At 37.4% G+C, this 16544-nt stretch overlaps 1 protein-coding gene across 1 annotated transcript in view; it reads left to right on the forward strand.

Moving 5' to 3' along the window:
* The first annotated feature begins 8469 nt into the window (after window positions 1–8469).
* The window catches only part of LOC109061935 (neurexin-2-like), a 124925-nt gene continuing 116850 nt past the window's right edge, over window positions 8470–16544 (forward strand). The window contains exon 1 of the mRNA XM_042759340.1: window positions 8470–9079. The gene's annotated coding sequence lies outside the window, so the exon portion shown is untranslated. The remainder of the gene's footprint in view (window positions 9080–16544) is intronic.

A 16544-nucleotide genomic window follows, 5' to 3' on the forward strand; every position in this document is an offset into this window, starting at 1 on the left:
CATTAATCCAGACGTGGATTGGTAAGTGAAGCTTATGTTTCTTTCTGATGAATCAATGAGAAATGTGAGTAAAATAGTCATAGACTGCGTGTTTCAGTTCGAAAAAGCACTGTTTCATACACTTATGTGGTATATGTGTGTTGCACACGCGTGTTAGTAAGTATGTGCATGCATGCGTCCATGTTTGCTCGTGTAACGTTATGTGTGTGCATGCACATATCTCTCTCTGTGTGTATAGGTGCGTGCGCGCGTGTGTGCATGTTTATATGCATGTGTGTGTGTATGTGCATGCGTATGTTTATCTGTATGTTTGAATGTGTGCATCTGTATGTTTGTGTGTGTGAATGTGTATATATGTACAGTACAGACCAAAAGTTTGGAAACATTACTATTTTTAATGTTTTTGAAAGAAGTTTCTTCTGCTCATCAAGCCTGCATTTATTTGATCAAAAATACAGAAAAAACAGTAATATTGTGAAATATTATTACAACTTAAAATAATAGTTTTCTATTTGAATATACTTTAACCCTCTGGAGTCTAAGGGTATTTTGGGGGCCTGGAGAAGTTTTGTCATGCCCTGACATTCATGCTTTTTTTCAGTTTCTTATAAATATCTAAATGGCTAAAGTCTAATCTCACTGTAATCAGCACAAACTGGGCTATAATAATATGTGAGCAGTATGTATGTACATGATTGTGTTTTTGAGAAAAAAAATGTTATGCGTGGTTAGTGAAAAACTAAAAATGTTAAATCACTTGAATAAGGTAATAAAACACATACAGAACATTGGTTCCCGGGGCTTTTGAGAACTGGAGCTTGTAGCCTAGAATTATTCTTTCGAAATTATGTGAAAATCATCTTGTTTACTCACTTACAGATAACAATATATTGATTTAAATTTTCTAAGACACTTGTTGTTGGCAAAAGTCATATGCGAGTAGGCATCAACTATCATGAATTCACACCTGAGAAGACAAAGGCCTGCATAATGAGCTGCATAATGAGCCATTCAGTCAGCTGTGTCACTGAGAGGGGAAGAGTTCTTGAAGATGGCTAAGGACTCAGCTGCTGGGTTGAGTTGGGCAGGTCATTCCACCAGGAGGGAACATTTAAATTAAAAGTCCGTAAAAGTGACTTTGTGCTTCTTTGGATGGCACAATCAAGCGACGTTCACTTGCAGAATGCAAGCTTCTAGAGGACACATAAGTCTGAAGTAATGAATTAAGGTAAAGGGGTGCAGAGCCAGTGGTGGTTTTGTAAGCAAACATCAATGGCTTGAATTTTATGAGAGCAGCTATTGGTAGCCAGTGCAAATTGATAAACAGAGGTGTGACGTGTATTCTTTTCGGCTCATTAAAATTTAATCTTGCTGCCACATTCTGGATTAATTGTAAAGGTTTGATCGAACTGGCTGGAAGACCTGCCAAGAGAGCGTTGCAATAGTCCAGCCTTGACAGAACAAGAGCTTGAACAAGGAGTTGTGCAGCATGTTCCGAAAGAAAGAGCCTGATCTTCTTAATGTTGAATAAAGCAAATCTGCAGGACCGGACAGTTTTAGGAAAGTGGTCTGATAAAGTTAGCTGATCATCAATCATAACTCCAAGGTTTCTGGTTGTTTTTGAAGGAGTTATGGTTGATGTGCCTAACTTGATGGTGAAATTGTGATGAAACGATGGGTTTGCAGGTGTAACGAGTTATAGTGAATACAGTTTGAATGTAACATATTGCTTTTCACTAAAATCCTTTTTATTGTATTATGGGTTTATTTGTTATTGTATTATTGATTTATTTCCGTTTTTCTTTGAGCAACATATGTTGATGCTGCTGTTCACCGTTTAGAGACTTTTATTTTGATTATTTCTGTTGGCGCTCGACTGACGCCATTTTCAAGTGAGTGCGCGCTTCTCGTCAGTTTGCATTGTATATGCTGGTGAGAGGTAAGCGTTTGTCAGAGCTCTTCATTTTATGGGTGAATTAAGTTTGCAAAGTGTATAAATCGACTAAATATTCTATTATAAGTACTCCTGAGACTGTATGCAGTGTTCTGTTGTAAATTTTATGCGTGAGTGGATTAAGAATATGAAGTTATATCATGTGGGCCGTATGATATGCTATTGGCATGGTTTTGAGTCATTAATTAGCTAACAAATATTATATCATACAGGAATGTCTTTGGAACGCCCAAGAGAGAGAAAGATATGAACTTTATTCATGTTAATCCACAGGTATTTTACTCTTATTGTTTATTTTCTATATTCTTGTACTACGTTAATATTATGTTTCAGTGTTAATGGTCTCTTTCTCAATTGTTAAACTCAATTGTTAAAGTGGAGTTCGCATTATATATGCTGGTGAGAGGAATGTCTTTAGAATGCCCATGAGAGGGACAAAGATATGAACTTTATTATGTTAATCCACAGACGGATGAAGTTAATGCTGGCCGTGGCTGTCAATAAATCCTCTTTTAGTGAACTGAAGTCAAAGTGTCCTGAGTCTTCTTACACACAACGCAGATGATGGTAGCAGCAGTCAGCAAAGCACCGGCTACACTGGAACCACAAGCAGTTCTGTCTTGGCAAGGTTGAGTTGAAGTGAAGGTGCCTGCATCCAGCAAGAAAAGTCTATTAGACAAGCTGAGATGCGAGCAGCTACCGTCGGCTCATCAGGATGGAATGAGAGGTAGAGTTGAGTGTCATCAGCATAGCAATGGTATGAAAAGCCATGTTTCTGAATGACAGAACCTAGTGATGCCATGTAGACAGAGAAGAGAAGTGGTCCAAGAACTGAGCCCTGAGGCGCCCCAGTTGTTAGATGTTGTGACTTGGACACCTCACCTCTCCAAGATACTTTGAAGGACCTATGATAGGTAAGACTCAAACCACTGGAGTGCGGTTCCTGAGATGCCCTTTGTCAGTAGGGTTGACAGGAGGATCTGGTGGTTAACTGTGTCAAAAGCAGTGGACAGATCAAACAAGATAAATATTGAAGATTTGGATTCTGCTCTTGCCAGTCTTAGGGCTTCAACAACTGAGAGCAAGGCAGTCTCAGTTGAATGTCCACTTCTGAAGCCAGATTGGTTGATGTCAAGGAGGTTGTTCTGTGTGAAAGGCAGATACTTGGTTGAACACAGCTCGTTCAAGTGTTTTTGCAATGAAAAGAAGAAGGGAAACTGGTCTGTAGTTCTCTAAAATGGATGGGTTGAGGGTGGGTGTCTTAAGTAGTGGAGTTATACGAGCCTGTCTAAATGATGAGGGGAAAACACCAGTGTGGAGCGATATGTTAATGATGTGAGTAAGTGCAGGTACAACTGCAGGAGAAATGGCTTGAAGAGATGAAATGGAATAGGATCAAGCGGACAAGTAGTAGGATGATTAGAAAGGATGAGTTTGGAGATTCTGCCTCAGAGAGTGAAGAGAAGGATGTGAATGAGTGTGTGTTTGCTGGTAAGATGTGCTAAATCTAAATGTAAATGTAAATATTAAATAATAATAATAGTAATAATAGAGTCAGGGTGACTGTAAACAGTAATCAATCAAAAGAACGAGCAAACCTGTAAATAAAAGATTTTTATGAGGGTTTGAAAATGGGACGTGATGTAAAAGTGCTTATGCACTCAGATGCTTGGGGTGAATTTGGATTTAATTTTCTCCAAAACTGACTTGTAAATGAAGATTTTTTTTATGAATGTTGAAAAAAAGGGAAATAGTGCAATTGCTAGGATGCATTTTGTTGTTTTCGGGTGAATTTGCTTTTAGTTTTCTCCAAAAATATATAGTAAAATGACTTGAAAATTTACTACAGTTATAGTCAGGCTCACTCTGAACATATATCAATTGAAAGAATGATCGAAAAAAAGAAAAAGTGCAACTATTTAGTGTTCGAAAATGGGAAAAAGTGCAAGTTCAACAATGGAAATAAATACTTTGGGTGATTTTGCTTTTAGATTTCTCAAAAAACTATACAGTAAAATGCCTTGAAAATTAATACAGGGATAGTCAGGGTCACTCTGAATACATATCCATTGACAGAATGAGCTAACGTATAAAGAAATACTTTTTATGAGAGTTGGAATATGGGAAAAAGTGCAAGTGCAACAATATAGTTTGATGTTTTGGGTGATTTTGCTTTTAGTTTTTTTCCAAAACTATACAGTAAAATGCCTTGAAAATGAATACAGTGATAGTCAGGGTCACTCTGAATACATATGATTTGAAAGAATGAGATAACCTATAAAGGAACACTTCATATGTGTGTTGGAAAATGGGACACAGTGCAATTGCTAGGATGCATTTTTTTTGTTATATATATATACACACACACACACACACACACATATATATATATACACACACACACACACACACACACACACACACACACACACACACACATATATATATATATATATATATATTAGGGCTGTCAAATGATTAATCACGATTAATCACATCCAAAATAAAAGTTTTGTTTACATAATATATGTGTGTATACTGTGTATATTTTTATTATGTATATATAAATACACACACATGCATGTATATATTTAAGAAGAATATGTTATGTTTATATATTAAATATATTTATATATAATATAAAATATAAGAATATAAATATATAAATGTATATACATGTAAATATTTTCTAAATATATAATTTATGTGTGTGTATTTATATATACATAATAAATACACCCTGCACACATACATATATTATGTAAACAAAACTTTTATTTTGGATGTGATTAATCGTGATTAATCATTTGACAGCCCTAATATATATATATATATATATATATATATATATATATATATATATATATATATATATATATATATATATAAAACACATATATATTCACATACATATATATATATACACACAGACATATATATATATAATGCACATATACACACACACAAACATGAAATAAAAAATGAATGAAAATCATTAATATTAACATTTATAAACATTAATAAACGATTAATAATAATTAATGTAGAATACAAACGTTTATGTACAAAAATCAAGTATTTATAAACTAAAAATTTTAAATTAGTTAAAATAATCAAAAGTATAAAGTAAACGTGTGTATGACAGCTTCTTTACATGCATTTTGACTGCTCGCAGCACCCGTACCGTAAGTGCATGATTACACGCGAAAACTAAAAAAAACAACCCACAACCTAACCTTCAACAAACAAACAACAACACACTATAAAACATATGAAAAACGATTCAGTCCGATTTGGTGAACTGGTTAAATCGAACTCTTCGAACTCTTCATTCGCGAACCGGACATCACAAGTACAAAAGGAAGAGATATTAATACGTAGTGTATTAAATCTGTGCGTTAGTTTATTGAGCCTTTTCTTTGAACAGTTTTATACCTCAGTAACTGTGCGCTCTTGAAAAGTTTCATCTTTTTGACTGTAGTAAGCGAACACAGCACACAGTTTGACTGCTGAATGGAGGATGACAGACAGCCGCAGCAGAGAGAAGAGTTTATGTGAACTTGAATTTAATGACTTAAATATTAATCTGTACCTCACATTGAACTATGGAACAGCTTCAGAACACTTGAAATATAGTGCACAGAAACGTTTTGGTGCTTTATAATGTTTTTGTGTCTTTCGTGTGGCTCAACACATATTAGTATACTCACAATATCGGATTTGGATCAGTCTCGTCTGACGATACCCGATCCGCAGAAAATGCCAGTATCGGAGCCGATATGGATCCTGAGTATCGGATCGATCATTTATTTAAAAAAAAAAAAAAAAAAAAAAACACTAAAGAAACACAAACTGCATAGCGAGTGTAAAACTAGATGTCAGAAACACTATTGCAGCCTTATATCTGGTTCTGTAGGCTTTGTGTATGTGTGCTGTAGAGATGCTGTTCAGTTTTATCTCCTGCCCTGCTGAGGTCACGCTCTGTAAACAAAGACTGACGTTATCAGGAATTGAATGCGTGTTTGTATGTTCCTGTGGTTTTGCGTCTTTACATTTATTTAGTCATGAATGTCAGATACTGTGATAACAATAATTGTGTCTGTGACCTGTAAACCTTATTTTATACTTTACTGACATCAAATACAGCAACAGCAAAAACTCACGAACAACAAAATGCTTCTCACATCTTTCCTATTTGCACACCATCTGTCCTAAATAGCATGCAAGATACTCCACAGAAGAGGATGAATTTCTCATGGTTCATTTTCACTTTTCCAGATGCCGAGGAATGTGTAGTCAATGTAGCCATTTTAAAATGTATGAACCCCACAAGTATAATATATATTTATAGTTTGAATTTGCTATATGCTAAGGCTTACGTGTAAATGCAAATATTATGCAAGAAAATAGTTTTGTGGTTTTATTTTATGGTGCGATAATATGTCCCAGAACTGCCTTTACGTATTTAAGCATACTTTTCGTTTGTAATAGAAGAATGAGAATAGAGATGCAAATATAATGGGCTGGCAGAAGCGACGCAGTGTTGCTGGCTTGTTATGATTGACCAATTTATTCTGGGTGGAGTTCCACAAGACACTTCAAGTGATTAAAAAAAAGTACGCAAATAAAAGTACCCTCAATAAACATTTAGATGCCTGACATCAAGAACCACAAATGTAATAATATACAGCACACTGGCAAGGAAAAGCTTATGTGCTAAATGGGAGCAATCGAATTTCGGTGCTGTTCTGGAATTATTGAGTTATGTCATGCAGATGTCAATTTCCATGTTCATGCAAGAATGATCAATGTTAACGCAGTATCACAATGATCATGGTGATGTTCTTAATGTAAGCACTTTGAGCACCTGGCTGTTTTAGTCATCAGTGGTTTAGATTTGAGCTCAGAATTAAAGACTCTCTCAGATTAATGTTCAGTAGAAATGAAATGTCATGCCTTTATTGAAGATGAAGGTGTTTGACTGTAAATGACATTGCGTGACTGTAGGTCAATTAAAGGAACACAAGGAATCGGCCCAGGTCTGCTAGACTCTCCCACTGGATGTTTGCTCAGATGTTGCTCTTTCATGCAACAGTTCATGAGACTTCACCGAGTTCTCAGTTGTTTCATTGAGTATCAAGTAATCATCACAAATCTTTCTAATAGACTACTAGTGTTGAGCAGCTCATATAATTTGCTTTTGAAAGAAATTGATGAGAACATTTTGATTACAGACTTTGGCAGATCAGTTTGAGACATTGTTGAAATCTCCTCTGTGGTCTGAGAATTTCCGGAAAGCGAGAGACATCAGCAAAAACGACTTAATTTGCATTCTCAGATTTGTGTTATTCCTACTATCACACTACTATCACCGATTCTGCACTGCACATCTCATTTCAGAGGCAGATGATCTGAGTTCATCTGCTTATCACGTCCACTTATCACATTAAATTGGTAGCTTACTTCTCTTTGTGATGTTTTGTAGTGTTAAAACAAAGAAAACCAAATGAATGAAGGGTTGTTTTTTACCTAAAACATACCTAAAAAAAAATTCTACCTAACTAAAAATTGTAAAAGACACACAATTTGGTTGTCTTCGGAAAGAAGTCCCTTTGGGCTTTACTATCCATCATCCAGAGTTGATAATGCTCAAAAAGATAAAAAGTTATAGACACTGAAGTGCCTTGAAAAAAATTGTACCACACTGAATTTTTTTTTTTTTTTTAATTATTATAAAAATATATCAAATCAGTCCTGGAGCAATAAAAAAAAAAAAAAAAAAAAAAAGTAATGTCTCACGAGTTTCTATTTAAAATCTAAAGAAGATACAATGAAAAATTAGATTCCCGCAACCCCTTTTCTGAGACTGTCTATTTGCTCCCCCAGGTTGAGGAAAAATATTTACCAAATGTATTGAAGGGTTCTACAAACTATTTAAGTCATTAAACAGGTTTATTTTTATTTTGTATTATTTTATTTTTTTCCCAAGGAGTTTTGGTTCCTTGTGGATGCTTGACTGATTCCACAGACACTATTGGAAGAGACTAAACTGGATGATGACATCACTGAATCATACAATCACTTTATCTGGAAAAATTATTCTGTGGTATTTTCTTCTTGCATTATTGACTAACTATTTTTCTGGTTAACACTCTAATGCTGCTTTGACAATCAGTTTTGTATTAAAGCGCTACACAAATAAAGGTGACTTGACTTTGTGAATGAATACAATTTTAATTCCCATCTCGCGCAATGATCTTTGAATGGAACATATATGCTTCCTTCGAACTGGAATAATGTCTGAATATCCTGTAAAGTCCACTTCGTATGGCGCTTATGGTTGAATAGAACAAACGTCTGAAGTGTTCAGAGAAACATGCAGAATGTGCAGAGTGGTACGCGAGGACTGGAAGTAAGAACCTGCTGCTAGAAGAACGTCTTTGATCTTTGACATAATTCGGTTTAATATATTCGTGTCAACAGGTGGTGTGATTACTTAAAACGCATGCTTACAGCACTGAAGTGTGTGTTTAGGAATGCACGCGTTCCATCTCTTCATGGAAGTCATTAGTTCTGTGTGGCTATATGGTAATGTTTACTGTATAGTGACGTTTACTTCAGTGATGTATTTCAGTGTGCAGTAATGTGAGACTTGTATTTGGCAGCAGTTGGAGATGTGGTGACGCGCGCTCATCTGGAGTCGGTCCAGCAGCTCGTTTGAGTTGAAACAGCTCAATATGGACTGTAGGCGGAACCTAGCGGAGGATCTAAACACGTCGTGCGTCAGCGCTAAAATCTCCTTTCCGTGAGGGGTCTTTCTAGCGCTTCTTTCTGGAGAAGAACGCCGATCTACAGGGTTTGTACCGCGCGTTGCGTCGCGTCGCTCTGACTGCAGCTCGGCTCCGCCCACGATGCGGGGCGTGTCTCTGTGGGCGGGTTCGCGCGCGCTGCTGATGTGAGGACGCAGGTGACGCGGCGCTTAGCAGCTCCCTTCGGAAGACGCGCAGGATCGAGACGCGTTGCGCTCGGACGGATACTGGACATTACTCCGTACTGAGATTCCAGTGAAAAGCGAAGGAATTTGGGAAGAAGGAGAGACGGAGACGCAGGGAGAGCATTGCGAAGGTAAAGATCTGATTGATCAGTCTGTGTGTGTGTGTGTGTGTGTGTGTGTGTGTGTGTGTGTTCGTTCTTGGGTGTCTTTGATCAGCATCATGACGAGGTCCAATTCTACATCCATGAGATGCTCAAGAGCGCTCCGATAGGAACGCGGACCCGTGTGTGTGTGTGTGGAGAGAGAGAGAGAGAGAGAGAGAGAGAGATAGGGAGGGATGGAGGAGATGATCTTTTGTTTCGGATCATGTCAGGTTTGATCTCTTAAAGTCTCCAGTGTGTTTCGGGGTCTGGAAACACGATGCTGGTTAAAGGAGAGAATTGGTGGATGCGCATGAAGGGAAGTGACTGTGATTGATGAATGTTCGCTGAAGAGACTCTAATAATCAGAGCATCGATCACTCATGTGTATCCGCACACACATTTGACATGCCATTTCAGCAGCTGGCGTATTGTCGAAACATTAAACAAAATGTTTCCATCCACGATCTCTAGACTGTTCCGTCTGACACACACGAGAGAGAGAAGGGGAATTTTGAATTTCAACACACCTTTATTACAATTTTCAACAACATTACACAATTCAACCCCAACATTACACAAAACTCATTTTAAATCGTGTCATTCTCTCTTGCATGTATTATGTACATTTAAATGTGCTGAAATCAAAGGACCGGCGCGTTCTGTGTGATTTCACAGTGAGTTCATGAGTTCATGTGTAGTGAGGATGATTTCAACGCTTGCAGATCCTCCGCTGGGGTGCGATAGACAACCTCTCTGAACAACCTGCAGAGCCTCACACACACACACAGACAGACAGACAGACAGAGAGGGGGACAGTGTCTTCATACACAGAGGTGGATGATGATGCTGTGCAAGATTTCGTTTCTTTCATATAGCTGGTGTGTGTAGGCTTGAATTTATTTTTCTCTGTACAATTCAGACACCCCATTGTGACTATTTCCTCATTATTATAACCGAGGGGTTTCTCCTCTTACTCAGCTCCTCCATCTGGGCCCAAATATCTGGAAATGTCCTTGCAATTATAACAAAACCATGATACAAAATAAAAATAAAATAAATGCTACGCAGTGATTCTGTGTTAGCACACTGATACTCTTGCTTTGTGGTTTCCGATTACATGTTATTAGTATGCAGATTATATATTGACTGTGTGATTGATCAGTAGGTTAATGATGGTAGTGTTTAGAGCTGCAGTGTGTCTGTGTGTGTGTCTGTGTGTGTGTGTGTATCAGGTTGATCTGCTTCTGTAATTGTGTGAGTGACCCAGAGTTTTCTGAGATTTAGCAGCACCAAACACATCTAAGGAAATGCCAACCTTCAGCACACTTCAGATTTACTCACAAATACAAATATTTCTAGCTTATGATGATAGCTTTAGCATTTGATTATTTTATTTTTATTGTCATTAATCATATCAGAGATTTTTCTTTTGCTGCTCAGTCTTCTTTCTTGAACACTGAGGTTTAAGTCACTGTTTTTTGTGTAAAGCTGCTTTAGAACTGTGTGTGTGTGTGTGTGTGTGTGTGTGTGTGTGTGTGTGTGTGTGTGTGTGTGTGTGTGTGAAAACAAGTAAATTAAACTTGAAACAATGTTTGCACACATAATATGGTGATGTAATTGGATTATCACTTGTAAAAGTAAAAATGGCTGCAGTGAAGTAGAAGAGATTCAGAACCTTTCAGATCTGAGTATCTCTCTTTCCAAACCAAGAACTGGTGTTAAATGCATTTTCTTTATGTTTAACTTATAGTTTTTTCCTTGTAGTAGGTGAGTTTTGTGTGGTGTGCTGCAGCTTCATCTGGCAGATGTCTGCAGGAGTCTGAATGGATACATGTTGCCATTAAATGCTATTAGACTGAATTATCCTATTCTTCACTGGCCAGACCTCTGCAGGATCTGCAAGTTTGTCAAGTCAAATATACAGGTGAAACGCTTTTCAAACATTGTTTCAAAGCGGAAAATCATGATTATAATGATTATAATATCTTCATTCATTATAGTATGATTAGAGATGTGTAACAATATGGTTTAAATTTTGTTACAGTGTAAGCAGTCAAGCAGTTGAGATTTGCTGTATAGTCAAGTCAAGTCACCTTTATTTATATAGCGCTTTTAACAATACAGATTGTGCCAAAGCAACTGTACAGTATTAATTAGGAAAATAGTGTGTCAATAATGCAAAATGATAATACTAAACACTAATTTTTCAGTTGAAGGCAGTTCATTATTGAATTCAGTGATGTCATCATCCAGCTCAGTCCAGTTTAAATAGTATCTGTGCAATCAAGTCAACGATATCGCTGGAAATGAAGTGTCCCCAACTAAGCAAGTCAGAGGGGACAGTGGCAAGGAACCAAAACTCCATCGGTGACGGAATGGAGAAAAAACTTTGGGAGAAACCAGCCTCAGTTGGGGGGACAGTTCTCCTCTGGCCAGACGAAACCAGCAGTTCAATTCCAGGCTGCAGCAAAGTCAGATTGTGCAGAAGAATCATCTGTTTCCTGTGGTCTTGTAGCCATCTGAGACAAGGTCTTTACTGGAGATCTGTCTCTGGGGTTCATCTAGTTGTCCCGGTCTCCGCTGATATCCAGGGCTTTAGGGGTCCTTTCTAGGTGCTGATCCATCATCTGGTCTGGATACATACTGGATCCGGGTGACTGCAGTGACCATCTGATATGGATACAGACTGGATCTGGTGGCTACGGTGACCTTGGAATAAAAGAGAAACAGACTAATATTAGCATAGATGCCGTTCTTATAAGCATAAATTAGCATAGCTGTTCCCGGTTCCGGTTGACCTAATTACTGCAGCCTAAAGATCCTTTAACGGATTTGAATATTAGAAATGTGTTAGTTTGTTATGTGTAAGCCAGGCTAAGGAGATAGGTCTTTAATCTAGATTTAAACTGCAAGAGTGTGTCTGCCTCCCGAACAATGTTAGGTAGGTTATTGCAGAGTTTGGGCACTAAATAGGAGAAGGATCTGCTGCCCGCAGTTGATTTTGATATTCTAGGTATTATCAAATTGCCAGAGTTTTGAGAACGCAGTGGACGTGGAGGACTATAATGTAGTAAGATCTCATTCAAATACTGAGGTGCTAAACCATTCAGGGCTTTATAAGTAAAAAGCAAGATTTTAAAATCTATACAATGTTTAATAGGGAGCCAGTGCAGTGCTGACAGAACCGGGCTAATATGATCATACTTCCTGGTTCTAGTAAGAACTCTAGCTGCTGCATTTTGGACTAACTGGAGTTTGTTTATTTAGCATGCAGAACAACCACCCAATAAAGCATTACAATAATCTAACCTTGAGTTCATAAACACATGGATTAAAATTTCTGCATTTGACATTGATAGCATAGGTCGTAATTTAGATATATTTTTGAGATGGAAAAACGTGTCTTTCTAAGGAAAGATTGCTATCAAATAGCATACCTAGGTTCCTAACTGATGAAGAAGAATTGACAGAGCACCCATCGAGTCATAGACAGTGTTCTAGGTTATTACATGCAGAGCTTTTAGGTCCTATAATTAACACTTCTGTTTTTTCAGAATTTAGCAGTAAGAAATTACTCATCATCCAGTTTTTTATATCGACTATGCATTCCGTTAGTTTTTCAAATTGGTATGTTTCGCCGGGCCACGAAGAAATATAGAGCTGAGAATCATCAGCATAACAGTGAAAGCTAACAACGTGTTTCCTGATGATATTTTCCAAGGATAATATGTAAAGCGTGAAGAGTAATGGCCCTAGTACTGAGCCTTGAGGTACTCCATACTGCACTTGTGATCGATATGATACCTCTTCATTCACTGCTACGAACTGATGGCGGTCATATAAGTATGATTTGAACCATGCTAATGCACTTCCAATAATGCCAACAAAGTTTTCTAGTCTATTCAAAAGAATGTTGTGTTCAATAGTGTCGAACGCAGCACTAAGATTCTACACTAATAGAGAGATATAAAAATGATCAGATGATAAGAGCAGGTAATTTGACTGGAAATCCTCACAGATACCACTTTTCTCTAAGAAGGAATATAATTGTGAGGATAGCACCTTTTCTAGTATCTTGGACAGAAAAGGAAGATTCGAGCTCGGTCTGTAATTAACTAGTTCTTTGGGGTCTAGTTGAGGTTTTTTGACGAGAGGCTTAATAACAGCCAGTTTTAAGTTTTTTGGGACATATCCTAATGACAATGATGAATTAATAATATTCAGAAGAGGATCTATGACTTCTGGAAGCACCTCTTTTAGGAACTTAGATGGAATAGGGTCTAACATACATGTTGTTGGTTTAGATGATTTAACAAGTTTATACAATTCTTCCTCTACTATAGTAGAGAATGAGTGGAACTGTTCCTCAGGCGATCTATAGCACAGTATCTGATGCGATACTGTTGCTGACGGCTGCATGATTACAATTTTATCTCTAATAGTATCGATCTTGGAAGTAAAGTAGTTCATAAAGTCATTACTGCTGTGCTGTTGGGGAATGTCAACACCTGTTGATGGTTTATTTTTTTCGTTAATTTAGCCACTGTATTGAATAAATACCTGGGGTTATGTTTGTTTTCTTCTAAAAGAGACTAAAAGTAATCAGATCTAGCAGTATTTAATGCTTTTCTGTAGGATAGGTTACTTTCCCACCAAGCAATGCAAAATACTTCTAGTTTTGTTTTCCTCCAGGTGCGCTCCATTTTCCGGGCTGCTCTCTTTAGGGTGCGAGTGTGCTCATTATACCACGGTGTCAGACTGTTTTCCTTAATCTTCCTTAAGCATAAAGGAGCAACCGTATCTAGTATGATTTCGACAATGAGAGTGTCCTGAGATGTGTTGTCTAACCCCAATAGAGTTCAGAATGTCTATAAATGCTGATCCCAATGCATCTTTTTCATTATCAACATTGATATTAAAATCACCAACAATTAAAATTTTATCTACAGTCAGCACTAATTCAAATAGAAAATCAGCAAATTCTTTAATAAAGTCTCTATGGTGCCCTGGTGGCCTGTATACAGTAGCCAGTACAAACATCACATATAATAAATCATTAACACTTGTTTCTCTGGATAATGTTATATGAAGCACCATTACTTTAAATGAGTTATACTTGAAGCCCACCCTCTGATAAATACTGAAATCATTGTTATAAATTGAAGTATATAGTATATATCACTCTGCGTGAGTCTTCGGCCCGGCTATGTTTTAACATTTCTCAACCTTTAACTTTTAGTTTAGTTCCTGTCAGCTCTTTAAAGTGGGGGATCAGCTTAAAAAGCTCTTTTTGTCTTTGAACACTGATCCAGAGCTCAGCTAAAGGAGCCGTGCTGCCCAAGACGTGACCTCCTCACCTGCCGTGACAGCGGCTCGACCCCGATGCACAGAGTTCACTGCTGCCTGTTAGCAGCGTCGCTAATCTGACTATAATCCCTCTCCTCTAACCAGCCAACCTGAGATCCTCTGCATTTCTCTCTCTTGCTGCCCCGGGTAAAGAGATCTTAAAAAGAGGTAACGAGAGCGTAGCGATCAGAAGTGTCTCTAAAACAAGCTGAACGCTAAAGTGAGCAGATCCTCCTCTGATCACATCATCCAGTTCATCACTGACACTGATTAGTGGTACGTGACGAGACTTCAGACACATTTGATGAGACGGTCCAGTGACGGAGGTGTGCGTTCTGTATTTTGGTAAAAACTGAGGCTGTTGTCTTCTTGAGAGGCCTAATGTGCTTAGGGTAGATTTACACGGGGCCTACTAACATGAAAGGGAAACTTTAAAGAATCAGTTCACCCAAAAGTGAATATTCTTTCATCATTTACTAACCTGTGTGTTTTTTAAAACTGTAATTACTTTCTTTGCCATGAAGATCAACAGAAGAAAATGTCACTCTTTTCCATGCAAGGTCAACTAAAGCCTACAGCTTTGTTGTCTTCTCATGTGAAATCTCATGAGAAACACACAGGGAGTTTGGGCCTATGTTGAGATTATCAGTTAAGTTTGTGTGACTGCAGAGCCATATGTTAAGATACTTTTAAGATGCTTTTGCATGAAAGCATCAGTGTCCATTTTTTGCTGTAATTGCTTGGAAAAGCGACCAACACTGTCAGACTTTCATAGAACCAGAAGAAAGAAAATCATAGAGGTTTGGTATGAAGTGAGGCTGAGTAAAAGATGGCAGAATCCAGAAGAGAATATCTAAGACAAATATATTTTGGTTTTTAGGGTCACAGTTTAGCAATTGCTGGTCGATATTTGAGAGAAACAAAACCAGGGTGACTGAATGAAATGATGCAGAAATTTCTCCATGTTCGTAGGAGCACAGACAGTGAAGTGACTAAGATCTCATAGACATCAAAACATTACTGAATGATTTATTCTGAACTAAACACATAGGGTTAAAAAAGTTAGATCAGCATTAGCCCTGAAGAGTTGAATGAGACTTGTCTTTGTATTCTTTATTCTTTTGGCAGATGGTTTCTCTAGGTTTACGGTGAGATGTTGAAGGTTGCTGCTTTGAGTAAAACTTAACCAAAATATTCAGACAGTCACTGAGCTCATGATGAGCAAAACTCTTGTGATTTGAGCTCTGTAGGGATTATAAAATGCATTTTAAGATCTTTACATCATGTTTCTAGAGGTGAGCTTATGAACTAAGCAAAGTTATTTGCATCAAACAACTTCAAATATTTGTAAAAATGATAATTTTGCATCCTTATTTTACTCCCTGCAAACTCTACATTTCAGGTGGCATCTCCCCTTTCAAAAGCTAAAGTTAAAATCCACTGCTGTAATTGGTGAACTTCATCACTGTTTTCCCTCACAGCATGTGTGATGTGTGTTTGATTCTCAAGATAGAGCCGTATGTATTTGAGCCTGTGGCAGAAGAGAATGACTATTTGAAAATATTAGCTTTATTTAGTTCTAAAACTATTATAACTTTAGGCCTGCTATAATTAATTTGATATTTAGAAAAAAATGGCAGCATGTTGAGATTAAGAAAACAGTGATAACATTCTTGTTCATTTGCTCAGGCACATCATCTGTTTTACTCAGCGGCAGAATCACTCTTGTTAAGAGTTTCATACATGTGTAAAGGGATGTCTAGAGGAAAATCATCCTCACAAATTCATATTTCAACCTGGAGAGTTAGCTCTGAGGTGTGAAACTCTCATTTCATGACCCTTGTAAAGGATTGGTCATTGCATTAATACAGTCAATATGCAGTGCTGCAAAACACTTTGTAAATAAAAGCCTTTGACATAAGATCCAAACGGAACACTGCATTCAATGCATTTCACAATTAATTGTGCTGCTCATAAACATTTTTTCTACAAATTGTGCAGCTCTAGTTAAAGTTCATGTATTGATTCAGTGATGTGGTCATCCAAAGCAGTTCATGAATGTAACTTATAATAATAAAAGAAGCAATAAACCAGAGGAGTGACCCTC

Source organism: Cyprinus carpio, chromosome A7 (genome assembly GCF_018340385.1).
Source record: "Cyprinus carpio isolate SPL01 chromosome A7, ASM1834038v1, whole genome shotgun sequence".
NCBI lineage: Eukaryota > Metazoa > Chordata > Actinopteri > Cypriniformes > Cyprinidae > Cyprinus > Cyprinus carpio.